The following is a 24,086-nucleotide window of genomic DNA, read 5'->3' as shown; positions in this document are numbered from 1 at the left end:
TCATATATAGAGGATATATGCAAGTTCTCACGGACATATGAAAGGATTGCAATTGGGTATGGACATGAACGATATGTATCGGATTTGTTGTGTTCGTTTTTTACTAAAATAGAATTTGGAAAACAGGAACATTTCGATTTTATTACCTTTTTTGAAACAGTTATGAAGAACTGTCACATTGCACTTTTTTATCAGAAAATCTGGCTATGACTCTTGCACTGCTCCAGTATGGCAGTATGGTGCCTTGTACCACCTACGGATGGAGGATGTCGAAACAAATAAAGTCGCATGCGATAAATGATTTTGGAATGTATCAGTAAGTTATACAACCAGTATGTTCCAATAAATTACGGAAGGGATTCATTCATTAGGTTTGTAAATTGGATGAAGGGTTATGGCTACAATTTTAATGTACTTGAAAAAGATAGCAAGTAATGCTACATCCTACTCTAACTATATTAGCCGCGACCGCGAATTATTCTTTAGATTTTAAGTGCCTTAAATAACGAAGTTAATCACTATCTAAAGATAGGGGTCGAGCGTGAATTAACACGCCTTTTTAGGTCATAGAAAATATTAAGGATAAGGAGGTTTCAACTTTTTTTAAATAGTCTTAATTTCGATATCTGCGCTTTGTTTAGGACTTATATCCAATAAATGTTAACTTAATGGCCTTTTGTAATTAAATTTTGATAAGTCCGTTCACAATGACTTGTCTGAGATTTAATATGACATTTAACTAAAACCTCTATTTTATCTGCAACTCGGATTTTGTAAAGTAAAACAATGATAAAATAAATGTTTTCAGGTGCATACTTGGGGAAATTATTTAAACCAAAAACGCTTTAGTTAAAAAATGCATAACATGCGTATATTAAGCAACGTAAAATTATATATATTCAGAAGGTCCCTTGATATGCAACTTTCGTAATGACGTTGGGCTCGCTTAATCTAGATTATACTTAAAGTAACTTTTGGTTCTTGAATATTGAAAATGCGATAAATACATATTTAGGGGATAAAACTGGTTAAAAAGGTTGTGAGAAGTCATTTAAAAAAAAACAACTTTTTAACCACTAACACATTATGATATTTTAAAAACATGCCGAGTGATTTTATCTGATCAATAGTAAAACAATGTTGTTTTTCAAATGTGCAATACAAAAATCTACATGATTGTTATATTCAAAGGGATATAATGTTCATGGTGTTTTGAAACAAACGACTACTTACATGTCTGTTTCTTCACTGATGGCACTGTAAATATAAACACTATATATAACCATATTGCAAGAAATAGATGCCATGACAAAACAGATAAAAAATACATCTGCATTGCTTTAAAAACTTACTTGGAGTAAAATTATCAACACAAAACACTTTTATTTATGGAGGATTGGGATGAACCCCTCTCTATGCTTATCGAATGACGTCTATCATCAGATACTGGTTAAAATTGACAATGTCGAATGACAGAAAATACATAAAACCTTTATACAATTCAATGATATCAGATAAACAAGACAATATCGGTCAATTCAATTGGATATATAAAGTCAAATTTATGCTAGAATAAATGGGGTTTAACGACGTTTGGCTAAATCAAGGTGTCGGAAAATTCACTGAACTTCTTTCAACGAATAACATAATACTATACGCAAATTCCCTTGCTTTATATTTAAAATACGACAAAATACATACCATAATTAACACTTTTCTCCAAATGTAACATGTACAGATACATCTGATACATGATATTGATATCTTAAAATTCTTCGAATAAGGCAATGCTTCTATAAATCATTATTCAACCGAATTAACATTTTCAGTTGTAACTTTGTTGTTGAAAATAATATATTCCGTTGAAAAATTGTATTGGATTGCATCTTCTCACATTCAATTGTTAATCGTTTTGAAAATATATATATGTGTCTGATATAGAAATTGATGAAAAATTGTAAGTAATGTATTATCATTTTGCACACCGGATATGTTTTATTCTCTATATTATTGTCTGAAATATGCATTACACATGGGCTGTAAGCTTATAGTGAATAAACTATCTATCTATCTATCTATCTATTCAGCATGGAAAGAGGAAACAGACACAATATAATAAACTTTTAAAACATACTTACTTGCATACATCTACCAGTGTTTTTTCCAACATCGGCGATGGAACTGGGGACACTTTGGTCTGTTGAAACCTTTCAAAGTGTAAATGTTAATAGCGTTGGAGGCGACTACTTTGTCAACACATCATTAATACACCAACATACTTAATGCTAATACACGCTGTACTATCGGGTGTTGCTTAGCACTAAATCACTCGAATACCTTACTTTCGTCATTTAAACAGTACTATTGGCGTTTAAGACACACACACACACACACACGCACACACATACACACACGCACACACGCACGCACACACACACACACGCACACACACACACACACACACACACACACATTCTGTACCAAATACTATGAATATACTATATATATACATAGTATAGTATATTTATAGAATCTAGTACATAATCTTACCCATTTTTCGCCACTCCGTGCCTATTCGTGTACAACCAAAATACCATATAGGACTCAAGAAAAAGCGAGGGAATATCCTTATATACTTTAAAAAACATTGGTACACTTATTAGGACTGTTTTCATGACAACTCAATTATTCAGCGTGTGCATTATGTCGCCAACTGTCGTGAACGTGTAACGGGAGTCCCATAATGTGTGAATGCCACAAACATCCATATTTTTATGATTAAGGACATGATTTCGTATTTTATTCATTTTTGTCCATTCGCCTTATACTGCCTAGTAAAAAAGTAATTCTACACATATTCTGATTGTATGTGGAACGGTAGTCATATCATAATCTATATTCATATTTAACTTTTTAGTTTTGCAGATCATCGAAACGCACATTTTACATTTCAGCATATAATAATTAGTGAACTTCTTAGCTATTTATATTGACTCTTAACTGTTTTACAAATGTATAATAGCATAATATTTAATATTACTTTTGCCATGAGTTCTTATCATTTGCTATGTTACACATATGACATCAGACGATAAACAAATATTTCAACACGTAAAATAACTGCAGACTCATGTTTTAACGTCAATTCAACTAATAACTATGTGTTCGATCAACAAAGCATTGTGTCCTTTACAGAAACAAAATATAAAGATTAATGTCGGTAGTCCTTGGCAAAATATGACTAGTTTATATATACAAACACATTACATGCATGTTTGTGTATTTCTCTTTTCCGTGTCTGCATGGTTAAGCTTTACAGACAACGAACAGGTAATAATAGCTTTTTTATCACAAGAGTCTTATACTTTCCATCAAGGGAACATATTACCTCAGCTAATGAGAAACTTACTGTTTGCAATACAATTCAATTCCAAAATGCACAATAAAGTTGCAATAACAGTCATTCTCTAATTTGACATTGATCCAGAAGGCAGACAATAGCAATAATAATATTCATGGAAACGACCTTAGGTTGTTCAACTATGTCTTTATAAAACAAGAACTTGTTAAACTTTCAAACTTTTTGCTACTGAGCATGTTTCTGTAGCTTTTTGCATATATATTGAAGTAGGAATAGAAACCCATTTAATCCAGAGCTATGATTCACTTTCCATAACTGACATCAAAATCACGGCTGTTTTCTGACCAGGAATAACCGGATCTCTGTAGAAGCAAGTGGGCTATAGTGTTCAATGTTTTATCATAATGTTATATATGTTTGCAAAGACGATAAAACGAATAGCAAAAGTGGACACAAACCAATGTCCTTTCTCACACTTAAATGTAAAAAAACATATGTTAAACTATAAAGCCAGTTTGTCATATTGTGTGCCGTATCGCTTGGTACGTGTGTTCGTTTTATGACGTACAATATCAGAATACATAGTTAATATGCTCATAAGTGAGCACTTAATTGTATCTCAATATTTAAATCAATGCAACATTTGTTGATAGTTGAACCACAATCGTCCTAAGTGCAAAATGAATATATATTTGAAACAGCATATGCCGTGGCAAAAGCTCGTCCACATATGAAATTACATAGTTTTTAGCGTACTATTTGCAATTAACATGACCGGTGTACATGTCAAGTGTTTCCGAAAAAAGGAATTGTCACTCTCACCTCCATTGTTCATTCAAATTGTATTGTTGAAGTTCAAGAACTAATATTAACGCCTCAATTCCATTCCTTAAATGAACTGCCTTTCGGCAATTGCGGTTTTCATCCGATGAACGCAACATCTTCCGATATCTTCGGATTGCGAATGATTGCATAACAATATACATTGAAATGCAGGTCGCGTTAAAATAGTTCAACATTTATATTTCAAAATTTATGAAATGTTTAATGTAGTGTTGCCATTTGTGTTTCAATTTTACGTTTAAAGGGGCTGGTCTCACGTATGATAAAATAGCGAAAAAAAAAAGAAAATTGTCGAAAACTGACATCGATGTGTACAATGCATTGAAACTTACTAACTAAAGTACCACATAGTTTACAATTTATTTAAGTTTATTCGTTATTTCGTATTTTTCCATTAATTTTTTTTACTGGATATGTCTACCAGGTAGAATTTATTCCTTATGCGTGATTGGCTAGTCGGTGTTATCACGTGATATTACCGAGGTAGGTGTATAGTTTAATTATGTCACCCATTTTGAGTTAGCCTTTGTAGCTCAGTGAGTAAGACGCTGGACTTCAATTTTAGCGACCCGGGTTCGAACCCGGTCACCGGCACATTTTTTTTTAAATTTGGTACTTTTCTACAATTATGATATCAAAGCGTAACACATTCTATTATATGATTGTCCTGAGATTCGTTACAGAAAAAACATTTTTTTGGTGCCAATCTGTGAGAAAGCCCCTTTAAGAGTAATGTTAAGTAGTTGATCTTTTCTCGCGTGTGACGTAATTTGATAAACTGTTTCCGGTTACCGTTTGGTCGTTCTATTAACCGAATAGCTGAACAATGATAATTGCATTTATTATTACAAATATCAAGCTGACGTACAAGCTTAAATAGAATGAACACAAATGCCAATGTGTCACGCAAGCATAAACCTCGGACAGAATGTTCCTCATTGTCTTAGCAAAGTCATTATGGCTAGTATACCAAGTACGTACCTTTTAATTTATTAAGTACTTTGAATGTATGTATTCTTCTTTCTGGGACATCATCTACATACAGATTGTTAAAGGCTTGACCAAGTATTTCTTCCTTCATTTATACTACGATTATCAAGACTTATCTGTAACCATATTGTGAAGTATTCCAAAAAACATATACACTAAAACATGACCAACATCGAATCAACAACAATCAACCTTTGCTGCGCTCACAAGGCGAATGAATTTCTCGTTCATTATATTAACCATCCTTCTAAGACATTCAGCCTTCCGAAACCAACATCGTGACCTGAGGCTTAAGTATTATTGAGTGCGCCAATAAGGTGTCTCATTCTTTTTTTATATCTAATTGCCTGTGGTGATTTCTACAACCAACATATAATACATCCTTGCTGTACAGTGGGTGCCAGGAAAAGTGTTTTCGTCTGCTTCAAAGGTTAAGACGTTTGGCGTCCTTTTGTAAGCTTATGAAATAAGGAAAACACGATTGATTAATGCACATTGTACACCTTAGTACACGTGCTAATGACATGTTATTTTTGTAGTCATAACATTTAAAAAAACATCTTTAGTTATGCTTTATGATCTCACTGATTTAATTCATTGGACTTAAAATTAGCTTTGATTTTGGTTGTGCACCAAATAAATAACGGACAGTCGTTGGATTTTAATTTATATAGTTAATTGGGCAGTGTTTTCGTTTTCTACAGATTAACAAGGTTGAAAAATGGTAAAATAATCTATACTATGAATGTCGTATTTTGCTCAAGCATTGAAAGGCAAATCGCTATCAATGTGTAAATCAACTTGCTTATGGAAAAGATAATACTTTCGTTAAAGTAAACGGATTGTTGTCCATTTGTCTCATAATCTATAAAACATATATAACAATAACTACAGCTTGTTAAACTTTTTTATGTCACATAAAATCAAAAGTAGGTCACGGGTCCCTGTTGCTACTATGGATAAGGCAATGCCGTCTCATATAATTGTCCACGTTAACTGTGACACTTTTCCACATCAAGAAAAAGATGAACTTTTCAATAATAATAATAATAATTGAAATCAGATGTGCGAAAGAAAAGAAGGGAAGCTTGTTATATATCTGATTGTCTGAAAGACAGAGCCACTGAATTTGCTTTGGTGAAATGCAATTTTATTGAATGGCAATTGAAGTCTTATACTACAACTATAAAACTACTTATCCAGTTATATTACACGTTTTCTTGAGACACATTTCGAAGTAAAATGCAACTGAAATAGTTTGTAGATTATGATATTTGTACTGCGATGAGGTTTTATTTCAACCACAAAGCTTGAGGTCGCAAGTGAATTGCTTTAAGGCGGGTGTCGTTGTGGGTAGTACATGGTGAATATATGTTACAAAACCACGTAATGACCCTGATAAATAGTATGCTAAAGTTTGGAATTCGGAAACAAACATCAGCAAATATATACTGTTATTATATCTTTACTAAATTGCTTTTTTCAGCGATAGTACAATGAAACCTTTTACTATGAAACTCTATGATCGTAAGCTAGATTTACAGCAGTATGTATTGGTGCTCTAAACATTGACAGTGGCTTTTATTTTTGAGTTTCAATTTTTTAAGGACACGTTTATTCTCTTATATTAACCAAATCAAAACGTTTAACCACGCAAATTACATAGAGCAACCTTGTGTTAGCAATATGTTGTTGTTTTTTCTAGCGGCATTGAGTGTTTCAAGATGAATGACTCAATCGATTGGTTCTGACCAGGTTTATCATTTAATATTAAATCACCTTGTTTTATCCTTGTATTACCAAACTGATTGGACATGTGTATCATTTCTTGATACCATATTATGGATTTGGCTACGCGGATAATAGTGGAATTGCAATTGAATTATACACATGCAAACAATAGAGATTGTCTAATGAATCATATTCAAGTGATAATCCGCTTCAACAGCGTTTCTCGGCTTTTCAGTTTTAACCCTTTTCTCAGTATAAGTTGGTTTTATTAATAACGATATAATCTCTGCTTGTTCAGCTTTAGCCTTGTGATGGTGATTTCCGCTCAATGTGTGTATGTGGGGCTTTGTGCTTTGTGTCTTGAAATACTGTCTGTTGGTGTATTGTGTTTGTTGGCTTCCGTGTTTCTTTAAACATGTTCATTGTCAAATAGTTCACTCCTGGACTTGACTCTGTAGTTGCTATTGTAAGTTTGTGGTTGATGTGTAGCCATTCTGTGCCTGGAAGTTTTTTTTAAATATTTTCAACCTCACTTTGTCTTAGTTAAATATTTAGATGTGCCACTTTCCGATATAAGGCAAATATTACTTTTCATTGGTTGCATTACGACAAATGAATACTGGTTAAACAAATCCTCGCCATCCAGAGTTCAATTTATTAAATAAATAAAGTCCAAGGACTTTCAAACTCCATTAAAATGCCAAGGTTGTTCTCCAAAATATAATTCAACTTAATTAAGGAAGTTGTGTCAATGTGATTAGTTCTTGTTGAGAGCAATGATGTTGACGGGAATACAACAGGGAAATACGTCAGCTCATTATCCGACAATTGTCACTTAATATCTTTCTTGCCTTTTTTATATTTCTATTTGATATCCTAACACTATCATTTGCATGTGCAGTTTAAACTGAGAATTACTTTTGGACCTAGCTGATATAAGCGATACTTTGGAGCTTGGTTAATAAAAACGCATACCAGTGTCTTAGAACAGCTCTGATGATGACAGATTAGTGATGTGTACAAGCTAGAAAATAGACCTATACTACAATGAAAACTAGTCGATCGAGATGAAATAATTAACGAATTAAATCGCACAGTGCTAGAAATTGAGAGTCCATTTCTATTGAAGAACGCTTAAGAAGATATGTCGATGAGAATCATCTGCAAAAAGTAACAATGACCTGACCACTCCATTGAAAGGCGTTGCGCTATTGTTAAATGCTATATGTTACATCATAATTATATTGAAAATCTAAAATCGTTTATAGAACAATATAGCGTTGACCATGCATTTTCATGCTTTTTTCTAGATAGAACATGTTTCATTATAATATAATATCGAGTTAAAAAAAAAAAAATAACGAGTAAGAGAACATTTAAAGAAAACATACCTTTTTCGAGTTTTCTCTTTCAGACGTCGAACATATATTTTGTGTATTCATTGGGATTATTTTACGTTCATTGCAATATGTGAGGTCGACTAGGGTTATCCAACATATACCTGAAAATGAATTTTGGTTTTGGGTAAGGTTATTATCATAACAAACAAATGATAATAGTGTTTGTTTTCTCACTGAGACGTGTTGCAGATGTAATATCAGAGTTGCTTGGCTACAAATAATTCATTAAAAATGTACAATCAATCATGTCTTTTATATTAGTGAAAGGGAGCCTTTTTTCATATTTTTAGTAAATAAGTAAATGTTTAGCCTTAATTTACCATCATATTTCAATTGATTTTGTGCCTAAAAACTGTAATAGAAGTGATAACTTAATAAATATTTGTTCATAAACTGTTTGTACTTTATCTCAAATGCATAGTAGAATGAGAAGGACAACCCTGTTGATTAAGCATATATATGCATGTCTATAAAGACGATGCACATTACTTTTTCCCATTTACTTCACTACCTTAGACCTTTTAGGTGGTGGTTTGTCGGCGTGTTTTCAAACCAATGATGCCTGCTTACTCTTTGGTTCAAATATAAAGTAAGACGTTTAATGTATAAAGTCTACAATATTTTTGTTAATATGTATTGTTTGTGTAATTATTGAATGAACTGTCAACTGCAGCAGAACTGCTTTAATTTAATATGGAGTGAAAGACTTTCAAGTTGCATTAACATATATGACAAACGCTTCCCTTGTATTCCTTATACGTTACACTTAGTCATTAAGTAGACATGAACTGTAATGTGCTCGGCAAAATACTTCAAGCCCGTAGAAGCAGTGTAATAGTTCATATTATTTATGTATATTGTATTCCTGCTTAACTCTAAAACTGTGTGTGTTTTATCATCCTTATCGTTGATTTATTGGCAAACAATTGTTCTTGTGACAATGCGTTGATAACAAAACCTCAATGCAATACACGAACATTACCAAGGGAAATGAAATGACAAGCCTCGGGATAATTATTGCTTCGAAGAAAGCATTGACATTTTAAGTGCCATTATTCACGACAAATTCAAATAAAATTAATACTCTTTAACCTTCCCTTGTTTCCAAACGCTGCAAACCATAACATTAAAATCAACAGTCTGAAAATGTACCCTTCGATCGTATTTCATACTTAATGTCTTGCTAATCTAAGGCCTCAAACTATTTTGGTAAACGTTAGTTTTCTTATTATAGGCCTGTCGTCAATAATCACTCCTTGTTTTATACTTCGAGATTAACAGTGAAAGTTAACCTTAAATTTTCTTACTTATGACTGCAATGCCTAAACAGACTATAAGTAGTATATAATTCTCTATCTAATCGCCCGATTTTACAGTAAGCCTATTCGGGCGCCCTGTGCACTTTATGTCCAGTTAATTATAGCTGTTTAGCTGTTATAACATATATAAAATTCTTCCAAAAAGGAAGTTCATTTTAAACGAATGTTGACCCATATCTCTATGATAAGTTGAAGGGTTATTAGACGTCTTAACATTTAAATAAACACTACATGTATCAATAATGATCGAGTTACATTCTTGCAAGATTAATTTACGAAAATGCCACTAACGCAGTATTGATATCTGTAAATATAATAGAAAAGTACTATACTTTAGTTTTTTCTCCATATACTTGTGGCCTTAAAGAATTCTTTACGTTGTAGCGTATACATGTTTTTCACTAAACTGTAGCTCTTGGGACTTTAGTAGAATAAATATGATTGCTGGGAACACTTTAAACGTCGATCCTTAGATAGACTACAGATGCCAATAATAACTATCCGATGAAATCCTTCTGGCTTTACTCTGTCCAGGATTCAAAGGGGTGTATGTCAATGATTAAGTACTTGACATTCATTGAACGGATAAAATAACGGTGAGGATTTAAAACAAGAGGCACATCAGTGCCTGTGCTCCAATGGCCAAAAGGTTCAAGCAAAGACCACCTAACGAACATTTTCGTCAAGTTTTATAGAAATACAATCATCAATTTTTGAGGAGAAGTTATTTTACTTTAATAGCTCTGGCTGCCATGTTGTGCAGTGGACTGAAATGATTTGGGCAATTTGAGTAAAGGAGCACCAAACAAACATTTCTGTCAAGTTTTATCGAAAAAAGGTCATCGGTTTCGACGACAAGTCGTATAAAGTTTTTTTTTATTTTTTAGCTTTGGCAGCCATGGTGTGCAGTGGACTGGAACCATTTAACAAATTTTGGTTAATGACTATCCAAGGAACATTTCTGTTAAGTTTCATCAAAATCTGATCATCGGTTTCTGAGAAGATGTTCTTTAAAGGTTTTTCTATTTTTTTGCCCTGGCAGCCATGTTGTGCAGCGGACCGGAACCATTTGAGCAATTTTGGTTAAGGACCACCCAAGGAACAATTCTGTCAAGTTTCATCAAAATCTGCCTATCCGTTTCAGAGGAGATGTTGTTTAAAGATTTTGCTATTTTTAGCTGTGGCGGCCATATTGTGCAATGGACCAGAACCATCTGAGCAATTTTAATAAAGGACAACCCAAGGAACATTACTGTCAAGTTTCATCAAAATCTGCCGAACCGTTTCAGAGGAGATGTCGTTTAAAGATTTTGCTATTTTTAGCTCTGGCGGCCATATTGTGCAATGGACCGGAACCATTTGAGCAATTTTGGTAAAAGACCATCCAAGGAACATTTCTGTTAAGTTTCATCAAAATCTGATCATCGGTTTCTGAGAAGATGTTTTTTAAAGGTTTTTCTATTTTTTTGCCCTGGCAGCCATGTTGTGCAGCGGACCGGAACCATTTGAGCAATTTTGGTTAAGGACCACCCAAGGAACAATTCTGTCAAGTTTAATCAAAATCTGCCTATCCGTTTCAGAGGAAATGTCGTTTAAAGATTTTGCTATTTTTAGCTGTGGCGGCCATATTGTGCAATGGACCAGAACCATTTGAGCAATTTTAATAAAGGACCACCCAAGGAACATTACTGTCAAGTTTCATCAAAATCTGCCGAACCGTTTCAGAGGAGATGTCGTTTAAAGATTTTGCTATTTTTAGCTCTGGCGGCCATATTGTGCAATGGACCGGAACCATTTGAGCAATTTTGGTAAAGGACCACCAAAGGAACATTCCTGTGAAGTTTTGTCAAAATCCGCTTATCAGTTTCAGAGGAGATGTCGTTTAAAGTAAAAGTTTACGCACGCACGCACGCACGCACGCACGCACGCACGCACGCACGCACGACGGACAATCTGTGACGACATAAGCTCCATGGCCTTCGGCCAATGGAGCTAAAAATTAACGCACGGATTGCAACATCTCAGATGGAAACTTATCCAGCCAACTCAGTGAAAGGCCAAACAAATTTGATTCGAATTCTAGCGGAATTCGACAGATTTAAAACAGAAATTACTCCCAATTTAAAAAAAATGCATATATAAACCTTTATGTAACTAAAACGCGTTACAACGTACATTATAAACTAAAATGGAAGCTTATTGTCAGGACAAAATCAATTTGGTATTTTCTTAGGAACCGTAGCTAATCCCAGAAATCTTTAGGAGTATCATGACATACTGTCTTTGTTGAAAACGTGGTGAAAAAGTTTAAAGCAGCATTCAAGAAGTGAGTTTCGTGCGAAGGAGCAGAAAACAATCCCAAATGACAATAGAGATATGTTATAAATGCATAGGTCACCTTCCTGTCCTGTAAAAATGTCCACGAGATCATTCAAGATGTGAGTTTTGTCCAACGACCCAAATCCAAGCATATTGGTTTATTCTCTGCTTACTTTTCCAGATATGGAGTAGTTTACGAACGTTATTAACTGAAATAATGCATGCCAGATGACAATAGGGTTATTTTATAAAAGCAAACGTCACATTCCTAGTTGTATTTCAATGAATTATGCCAACGACATAAAACTAGAGGCATACCAAGGTAACGCCATTTCGTGCAAATCAATACAATCATAGATTACTGGTTACCGTTTTCATTTCCACTTAATACTGGCATTTAGAATGCTTCGAAATGGTTCATTCATATCAGTATATTCTCAAAATATAAGGGATATTCCAAGCCTTTACCCCGTGTTACATATTAAGACTTAACATATATATGAAAATTATATATATAAATTAATTTCACATTCAATAAGCCATACGGCCCATATGAAAAACACACAATATTAACAAATGTATATGATGGAAAAAACCTATGTACATGATTAGAAGAAGGCACAATATTTGTGTTTAATAATGATCGAAAACGAAATGATAAGTCCTGATGCATTTCAAATACAATACATTTCTTTTGACATTTTAAAAAAAATAAATAAGAAAGATAACTCTTAATAAAATAAGACTTTATGCCGGATCGCTTCGGCTGGTCAAATGGTTAAAATTATGACATCATACATTAATAAAACTGTAAGATTTCTCAATAATGTGTATGCGCGTTTTATTATAAATGCTTCTCGTATTGTCCTAAAAGTCATCTAAATGATTTCCTTTTGTTAATAAATAAGTTGATATTACAGCACTATTGACACAATATGAAATAATACTTATCAACCAACTGATGTAATAAATATTCAATAATGATACTCCTTTACATGACATAATATCTTTTACTTTTAATGTGTTTTGTAAAATTTCTTATTCAATGTTTTAATATTTTTCGAGTTGATTTCATCGACCGAACATCACTCAGTGAGAGAGGAAACAAATCCGTATTTAACTCAGTCTTTATAGAAATTCCTTGCGTGTTCCGAGCAATCCAGTTTCATTGTCCAAATCAACGATAATTAAAGAAAAATTTGCATTGACGGCATTAAAAGTTAAATTCCAGTGCGTTATTTATATTCCGTTTATGGAAACATAAGTGTTTTTATTGAATTTGCCGAACGAAATCATATAAAAGTATCATAATATAACAAGCGTAGTTAAAATGTATTCGGGTTTGTAAGGTAATCAGGATGGGGTACCAAAATAATATAAGAGCACACCGAAAGGACAATGGTATTGTTCCATACTAGGATGATTCTATCACATATTATAGTAATACTTTGACATGACATGCACAGAAAATGAAGACGACAATAAAGTCGATAAAGGCCAAAAAAAACCTAAGGATTTACTCAAATGTAATCTTTTAAGCATCGGAATAAATCAAGATACTGTCGCTAGTCTATCGTTCATCAATACGTTATTTAAGTGATCTTTATTAACTGTTTAGTAATACGTTGTTGGATGTTCTTTAATTTCCTGACTTATTGAACTGCATATGTTAAGCATGCTATTCATTGATACTATGACAATATTATTTTATAAATTTAACATCGTTGTTAGTATTAATCTATACTTGTTATTACCTTGTTATGTCACGATCTCTCTGAAACCTTATATAATTATTTTACGTTGAATTTGTTTTCTGTAAAATGTATTTTATTTTAAACTGAATAAATGCTATACTATGTATGTTATTTAGAAGGCAATAACAAGGTGACAATATACACATTAATCTAAAGTACGAACAGAGATCATCCTCTTGCTATCAAGGCATTCCTTAAAATGTACCATCATTTCACTACTTTCATTATTCCTACAACGGAATCGTGGCCTGAAGCTGTGGTATTAATTTTTCGCCAATAATTGCTTCTCATTCCAATTTTTATCTAATTTTCCCTGGAATCGGCTACGAGCAATGTGTGACATTTTCACCTCATTTTTTGTATTTGGGGGCGAGAACAAGCGTTATTGTCTGCCGCAAAGTTCAAAGTAGCGGATTCCTGTAGTCGGCATTCTTATGACTACCGTCATTTGACCTTAAAGGAAACATGCAATGGAAATGTTCCCACTTTACAAGATGCAAAGTGGCTGTATGTGAGGACATTTTAAGGATATAGCTATGAACTTATTACTTCCACTTGTTTATGGAAAGTATGAAATGTCATATAGTCATTTTTAGTTTATAATACCTGTTGCAATCTATGATACTGCTTCAAAGGTTGACATACACGTCTAGGAGACCCAGGTATCCATGTCTGTCAACTTGCAATTCACAGAATGTGATGCGATAGAATAGAAGTTTTTCTACAGTGTTGACGAGAAGAAGCAGTCAGTAATCTGAATTGCAATGACGTAAATTAGCAAATTTTGGTCTCTGATAATGTTGTTGATTTTGCCAACACATAAACATTATCATTGTATATTACCAAGTTTAATTTAGAGCATCAGAAAACATCAGTTTAGGGACGTTTAGGTGTCGTTTTATTACATGTGTACAAGAGTTTTCTTAATTTAGATAATGTCTCATGTGCTTGACCAGACAACGCTTTTGTAGAATCTGCTGCTGGGTGTCTCCTCATGTTGATGTTCACTGTGACAATATTACACATGCTATACTTTTCATTTATAGAGGATATATGCAAGTAATCACGGACATATGAAAGGATTGCAATGGGGTATGGACATGAACGATATGTATCGGATTTGTTGTGTTCTTTTTTACTATAATAGAATTTGGAAAACAGGAACATTTCGATTTTATTTCCTTTTTTGAAACAGTTATAAAGAACTGTCACATTGCACTTTTTTATCAGAAAATCTGGCTATGACTCTTGCACTGCTCCAGTATGGCAGTATGGTGCCTTGTACCACCTACGGATGGAGGATGTCGAAACAAATAAAGTCGCATGCGATAAATGATTTTGGAATGTATCAGTAAGTTATACAACCAGTATGTTCCAATAAATTACGGAAGGGATTCATTCATTAGGGTGTAAATTGGGTGAAGGGTTATGGCTACAATTTTAATGTACTTGAAAAAGATAGCAAGTAATGCTACATCCTACTCTAACTATATTAGCCGCGACCGCGAATTATTCTTTAGATTTTAAGTGCCTTAAATAACGAAGTTAATCACTTTCTAAAGATAGGGGTCGAGCGTGAATTAACACGCCCTTTTAGGTCATAGAAAATATTTAGGATAAGGAGGTTTCAAATTATTTTAAATAGTCTCAAGTTCGATATCTGCGCTTTGTTTTAGGACTTATTTCCAACAAATGTTAACTTAATGGCCTTTTCTAATTTAATTTTGATAAGTCCGTTCACAATGACTTGTCTGGGATTTAATATGACATTTAACTAAAACCTCTATTTTATCTGCAACTCGGATTTTGTAAAGTAAAACAATGATAAAATAAATGTTTTCTGATGCATACTTGGGGACTTTATTTAAACCCAAAACTTTTTAGTTAAAAAATGCATAACATGCTTATATTAAGCAACGTAGAATTATATATATATTCAGAAGGTCCCTTGATATGCAAGTTTCGTAATGACGTTGGGCTCGCTTAATCTAGATTTTATTTAAAGTAACTTTCGGTTTTTGAATATTGAAAATGCGATAAATACATATTTAGGGGGTAAAACTGGTTAAAATGTTGAGAGGAGTCATTTGGAAAAAAAAATCCTTTTTAACCACTAACACATTATGAGATTTTAAAAACATGCCGAGTGATTTTATCTGATCAATAGTAAAACAATGTTGTTTTTCAAATGTGCAATACAAAAATCTACATGATTGTTATATTCAAAGGGATACAATGTACATGGTGTTTTGAAACAAACGCCTACTTACATGTCTGTTTCTTCACTGATGGCACTGTAAATATAAAACACTATCTATTACCACATTGCAAAAAATAAATACCATGACAAAACAGATAAAAAATACATCTGCATTGCTTTAAAAACTTACTTGGAGTAAAATTATCAACACAAAACAACTTTATTTATTGAGGATTGGGATGAACCCCTCTATATGTTTATCGAATGACGTCTATCATCAAATATAGATTAAAATTGACAATGTCGAATGACAGAAAATACATAAAACCTTTATACAATTCAATGGTATCAGATATACAAGACAACATCGGTCAATTCAATTGGATATATAAAGTCAAATTTATGCTAGAATAAATGGGGTTTAACGACGTTTGGCTAAATCAAGGTGTCGGAAAATTCACTGAACTTCTTTCAACGAATAACATAATACTATACGCAAATTATCGTGCTATATATTAAAAATACGACAAAATACATACCATAATTAACACTTTTCTCCAAATGTAACATGTACAGATATATCTGATACATGATATTGATATTTTAAAATTCCTCGAATAAGGCAATGCTTCTATAAATCATTATTCAACCGAATTAACATTTTCAGTTGTAACTTTATTGTTGAAAATAATATATTCCGTTGAAAAATTGTATTGGATTGCATCTTCTCACATTCAATTGTTAATCGTTTTAAAAATATATATGTGTCTGATATAGAAATTGATGAAATATTGTAAGTGATGTATTATCATTTTGCATACCGGATATGTTTTATTCTCTATATTATTGTCTGAAATCTGTAATACACATTGGCTGTAAGCTTATAGTGAATAAACTATATATCTATCTATCTATCTATTCAGCATAGAAAGAGGAAAAAGACACAATATAATAAACTTTCAAAACATACTTACTTGCATACATTTACCAGTGTTTTTTCCAACATCGGCGATGGAACTGGGGACACTTTGGTCTGTTGAAACCTTTCAAAGTGTAAATGTTAATAGCGTCGGAGACGACTACTTGTCAACACATCATTAATACACCAACATGCTTAATGCTAATACACGCGGTACTATCGGGTGTTGCTTAGCACTAAATCACTCGAATACCTTACTTTCGTAATTAAAACGGTACTGTTGGCGACAGTATACCAATTAAGACACACACACACACACACACGCACGCACACACACACACACGCGCGCGCACACACACACTCACGCACGCACGTACATACGCACACACACACACACACACGCACACACATTATGTACTAAATACTATGAATATATTATATATATACATTGTATAATATATTTATAGAATCTAGTACATAATCTTACCCATTTTTCGCCACTCCGTGCCTATTCGTGTACAACCAAAATACCATATAGGTCTCAAGAAAAAGCGAGGGAATATCCTTATATACTTTAAAAACATTGGTACATTTATTAGGACTGTTTTCCTCTCATACAACTCAATTATTCAGCGTGTGCATTATGTCGCCAACTGTCGTGAACGTGTAACGGGAGTCCCATAATGTGTGAATGCCACAAACATCCATATTTTTATGTTTAAGGACAAGATTTCGTATTTGTATTCATTGTTGTCCATTCGCCTTATATTGCCTACTAAAAAAGTAAATCTACACATATTCTGATTGTATGTGGTCGGACAAGAACGGTAGTCATATTACAATTTATATTCATATTTAACTTTTTAGTTTTGCAGATCATCGAAACGCACATTTTACATTTCAGCATAGAATACTTAGTGAACTTCTTAGCTATTTATATTAACTCTGAACTGTTTTACAAATGTATAATAGCATAATATTTAACATAACTTTTGCCATGTGTTCTTATCATTTGCTATGTTGCACATATGACATCAGACGATAAACAAATATTCTCTTGACGTAGTGCCTTATATACCCAAGGACTAAAACTCAAGAATAATTAATGAAAGGGTTACACAACTTCATGGTTTACCTTCATTTCTAATGATTTTTTTTAAGTAAGATCAAGTTTTAAATATATTTTTTATAGTATTTAGAAAGTTCAAAATTTAACTTTTCGTGATTATTGACGTCCGTCCAAATGACAATTATGTTTTTGACCACCGAATAATTGTGCCGTACACAGCTATTTCAACACGTAAAATAACTGCAGACTCATGTTTTAACGTCAATTCAACTGATAACTATGTGTTCGATCAACAAAGCATTGTGTCCTTTACAGAAACAAAATATAAAAATTAATGTCGGTAATCCTTGGCAAAATATGACTAGTTTATATATACAAACACATTACATGCATGTTTGTGCAGACAATAGCAATAACAATACTCATGGAAACGACCTTAGGTTGTTCAACTATGTCTTTATAAAACAAGAACTTGAAGTAGGAATAGAAACCCATTTAATCCAGAGCTATGATTCACATTCCATAACTGGCATCAAAAACACGGCTGTTTTCTGACCAGGGAAAACCGGATCTCTGTTGAAGCAAGTGGGCTTGATGCTATAGTGTTCAATGTTTTATCGTAATGTTATATATGTTTGCAAAGACGATAAAACGAATAGCAATAGTGGACACAAACCAATGTCCTTGGTCACACTGAAATGTAAAAAAACATATGTTATACTATAAAGCCAGTTTGTCATATTGTGTGCCGTATCGCTTGGTACGTGTGTTCGTTTTATGACGTACAATATCAGAATACATAGTTAAAATGCTCATAAGTGAGCACTTAATTGTATCTCAATATTTAAATCAATGCAACATTTGTTGATAGTTGAACCACAATCGTCCTAAGTGCGAAATGAATATATATATTTGAAACAGCGAATGCCGTGGCAAAAGCTCGTCCACATATGAAATTACAAAGTTTTTAGCGTACTATTTGCAATTAACATGACCGGTGTACATGTCCAGTGTTTCCGAAAAAGGAATTGTTACTCTCACCTCCATTGTTCACTCAAATTGTATTGTTGAAGTTCAAGAACTTATATTAACGCCTCAATTCCATTCCTTAAATGAACTGCCTTTCGGCAATTGCGGTTTTCATCCGATGAACGCAACATCTTCGGATATCTTCGGATTGCGAATGATTGCATAACAATATACATTGAAATGCAGGTCGCGTTAAAATAGATCAACATTTATATTTCAAAATCTATGAAATGTTTAATGTAGTGTTGCCATTTGTGTTTCAATTTTACGTTTAAAGGGGCTGTCTCACGTATGATAAAATAGCGAAAAAAAAGAAAATTGTCGAAAACTGAAATCGATGTGTACAATGCATTGAAACTTACTAACTAAAGTACCACATAGTTTACAAATTATTTAAGTTTATTCGTTATTTCGTATTTTTCCATTAAAAAAAGATTACTGGATATGTCTACCAGGTAGAATTTATTCCTTATGCGTGATTGGCTAGTCGGTGTTATCACGTGATATTGCCGAGGTAGGTGTATAGTTAAATTATGTCACCCGATTTGAGTTAGCCTTTGTAGCTCAGTGAGTAAGACGCTGGACTTCAATTTTAGCGACCCGGGTTCGAACCCGGACACCGGCACATTTTTTTTTTAAAATTTGATACTTTTCTACAATTATGATATCAAAGCGTAACACATTCTATTAGATGATTGTCCTGAGATTCGTTACAAAAAAACATTTTTTTGGTGCCAATCTGTGAGACAGCCCCTTTAAGAGTAATATTAAGTGGTTGATCTTTTCTCGCGTTATTGTGACGTAATTTGATAAACTGTTTCCGGTTACCGTTTGGTCGTTCTATTAACCGAATAGCTGAACAATGAGAATTGCATTTATTATTACAAATATCAAGCTGACGTACAAGCTTAAATAGAATGAACACAAATGCCAATGTGTCACGCAAGCACAAACCTCGGACAGAATGTTCCTCATTGTCTTAGCCAAGTCATTATGGCTAGTATACCAAGTACGTACCTTTTAATTTATTAAGTACTTTGAATGTATGTATTCTTCTTTCTTGGACATCATGTACATACAGATTGTTAAAGGCTTGACCAAGTATTTCTTCGTTCATTTATACTACGATTATCAAGACTTATCTGTAACCATATTGTGAAGTATTCCAAAAAACATATACACTAAAACATGACCAACATCGAATCAACAACAATCAACCTTTGCTGCGCTCACAAGGCGAATGAATTTCTCGTTCATTATATTAACCATCCTTCTAAGACATTCAGCCTTCCGAAACCAACATCGTGACCTGAGGCTTAAGTATTATTGAGTGTCTCATTCTGTTTTTATATCTAATTGCCTGTGGTGATTTCTACAACCAACATATAATACATCCTTGTTGTACGTGGGAGCCAGGAAAAGTATTTTCGTCTGCTTCAAAGGTTAAGACGTTTGGCTTCCTTTTGTCAGCTTATGAAATAAGGAAAACACGATTGATTAATGCTCATTGTACAACTTAGTACGCGTGCTAATGACATGTTATTTTTGTAGTCATAAAATTTAAATAAAACGTCTTTAGTTATGCTTTATGATCTCACTGATTTAATTCATTGGACTCTAAATTAATTTTGTTTTTGGTTGTGCACCAAGTAAATAACGGACTGTCGTTGGATTTTCATTTATATAGTTAATTGTGCAGTCGTTTCGTTTTCTACAGATGAGCCAAGGTTGAAAAAATGGTAAAATAATGTGTACTATGAATATCGTATTTTGCTCAAGCATTGAAAGGCAAATCGCCATCTATGTGTAAATCAACTTGCTTATGGAAACGATAAAATAATACTTTCGTTAAAGTAAACGGATTATTGTCCATTTGTCTCATAATCTATAAAACCTTTGTATATAATGACATATATAAAAATAACTATTACAGCTTGTTAAACTTTTTTATGTCACATAAAATCAAAAGTAGGTCACGAGTCCCCGTTGCTACTATGGATAAGGCAATGCCGTCTCATATAATTGTCCACGTTAACTGTGACACTTTTCCACATCATGAAGAAGATAAACTTTTCAATAATAATAATAATTGAAATCAGATGTGCGAAAGAAAAGAAGGGAGCTTGTTATATATCTGATTGTCTGAAAGACAGAGCCACTGAATTTGCTTTGGTGAAATGCAATTTTATTGAATGGCATTTGAAGTCTTATAATACAAATATAAAACTTCTTATCCAGTTATATTACACGTTTTCTTGAGACACATTTCGAAGTAAAATGCAACTGAAATAGTTTGTAGATTATGATATTTGTACTGCGATGAGGTTTTATTTCAACCACAAAGCTCGAGGTCGCAAGTGAATTGCTTTAAGGCACTTGTCGTTGTGGGTAGTACATGGTGAATATATGTTACAAAACCACGTAAAGACCCTGATAAATAGTATGCTAAAGTTTGGAATTCGGAAACAAACATCAGCAAATATAGACTGTTATTATATCTTTATTAAATTGTTTTTTTTCAGCGATAGTACAATGAAACTTTTTATTATGAAACTCAATGATCGTAACTAGATTTACAGCAGTATGTATTGGCGCTCTAAACATTGACAGTGGCTTTTATTTTTGAGTTTCAATTCTTTAAGGACACGTTTATTCTCTTATATTAACCAAATCAAAACGTTTAACCACGCAAATTACATAGAGCAACCTTGTGTTAGTAATATGTTGTTTTTTTTCTAGCGGCATTGAGTGTTTCAAGATGAATGACTCAATCGATTGGTTCTGACCAGGTTTATCATTTAATATTAAATCACCTTGTTTAATCCTTGTATTACCAAACTGATTAGACATGTATGGATGTGTATCATTTATTGATACCATATTATGGATTTGGCTACGCGGATAATAGTGGAATTGCAATTGAATTATACATATGCAAAAATGAGAGATTGTCTAGTGAATCATATTCAAGTGGGAATCCGCTTCAACAGCGCTACTCGGCTCTTCAGTTTTAACCCTTTCCTCAGTATAAGTTGGTTTTATTAATAACGATATAATCTCTGCTTGTTCAGCTTTAGCCTTGTGATGGTGATTTCCGCTCAATGTGTGTATGTGGGACTTTGTACTTTGTGTCTTGAATTTGTGTCTGTGTGCGTATTGTGTTAGTTGTCTTCCGTGTTTCTTTAAACATGTTCATTGTCAAATAGTTCACTCCTGGACTTACTTGACTCTGTAGTTGCTATCGTTAGTTTGTGGTTGATGTGTAGCCATTCTGTGCCTGTAAGTTTTTTTTAAATATTTTGAACCTCACTATATCTTAGTTAAATATTTAGATGTGCCACTTTTATATATAAGGCAAAAATTACTTTTCATTGGTTGCATTAACACAAATGAATACTTGTTAAACAAATCTCGCCATCCAGAGTTCAATTTATTAAATAAATAAAGTACAAGGACTTTCAAACTCCATTAAAATGCCAAGGTTGTTCTTAATAAAGTTGTGTCAATGTGATTAGTTCTTGTTGAGAGCAATGATTTTGACGGGAATACAAAAGGAAAATACGTCAGCTCATTATCCGACAATTGTCACTTAATATCTTTCTTGCCTTTTTTATATTTTTATTTGAAATGCTAACACTATCATTTGCATGTGCAGTTTGAATTGAGAATTACTTTTGGACCTACCTGATATAAGCGATACTTTGGAGCTTGGTTCAAAGAACACGTACCAGTGTCTTAGAACAGCTCTGATGATGACAGATTAATGATGTGTACAAGCTAGAAAATAGACCTATACTACAATGAAAACTAGTCGATCGAAATGAAATAATTAACGAATTAAATCGCACAGAGCTAGAAATTGAGAGTCCATTTCTATTGAAGAACGCTTAAGACGATATGTCGATGGAAATCATCTGCAAAAAGTAACATTGACCTGACCACTCCCTTGAAAAGCGATATTGTTAAATGCTATATGTTAATATGCTATATCATAATTATATTGAATGCTCTTACGGAAATCTGAAAATCTAAAATCGTTTATAGAACAATATAGCGTTGACCATGCATTTTTATGCTTTTTTCTAGATAGAACATGTTTTATAATAATATAATCTAGAGTTAAAAATAAAAAACAATAACGAGTAAGAGAACATTTAAAAAAACATATCTTTTTCGAGTTTTCTCTTTAAGACGTCGAACCTTCACTGTTTCCATATATGTTGTGTATTTTTCGGGATTATTTTACGTTCATTGCAATATGTGAGGCCGGCTAGGGTTATCCAACATATACCTGAAAATGAATTTTGGTTTTGGGTAAGGTTATTATCATAACAAACAAATGATAATATTGTTTGTTTTCTCACTGAGACGTGTTGCAGATGTAATATCAGAGTTGCTCGGCTACAAATAGTTCATTAAAAATGTACAATCAATAATGTCTTTTATTTTAGTGAAAGGGAGCCTTTTTCAATATTATTAGTAAATAAGTAAATGTTTAGCCTTAATTTACCAATATATTTCAATTGATTTTTGTGCATAGAAACTGTAGTAAAGTGATAACTTTTATCTATTTTGTGTTTGTTACATATACTTTTTGTACTTTATCTCAAATGCATAGTAGCTCTATTTAAGTTGAAATGAATAGGACAACCCAGTTGATTAAGAATACATATGCATGTCAATAAAGACAATGCACATCACTTTTTCCCATCTATTTCACGGCCTTAGACCTTTTAAGTGGCGTGCTTTCAAACCAATGATGCCTGTTTACTCTTTGGTTCAAATATAAAGTAAGACGTATAATGTATTAAGTATACAATATGTTTTGTTAATATATATTGTTTGTGTATTTTTTGAATGAAATGTCAACTGCAGCAGAACTGCTTTATTTTAAAATGGGGTGAAAGACTTTCAAGTTGCATTAACATATATGACAAACGCTTCCCTTGTATTCCTTATACGTTACACTTAGTCGTTAAGTAAACTTTTACGGTAACTTGCTCGGCAATAAAACTTCAAGCCAGTAGAAGCAGTGTAAAAGTTCATATTATTTATGTATATTGTATTTCTGCTTAACTTTAACACTGTATGTGTTTTATCATCCTTATCTTTGATTTATTGGCAAACAATTGTTCTTGTGACAATGCGTTGA

Source organism: Mya arenaria, chromosome 12, assembly GCF_026914265.1.
Source record: "Mya arenaria isolate MELC-2E11 chromosome 12, ASM2691426v1".
Lineage (NCBI taxonomy): Eukaryota > Metazoa > Mollusca > Bivalvia > Myida > Myidae > Mya > Mya arenaria.
Note: the sequence above shows the minus strand (reverse complement) of the source record.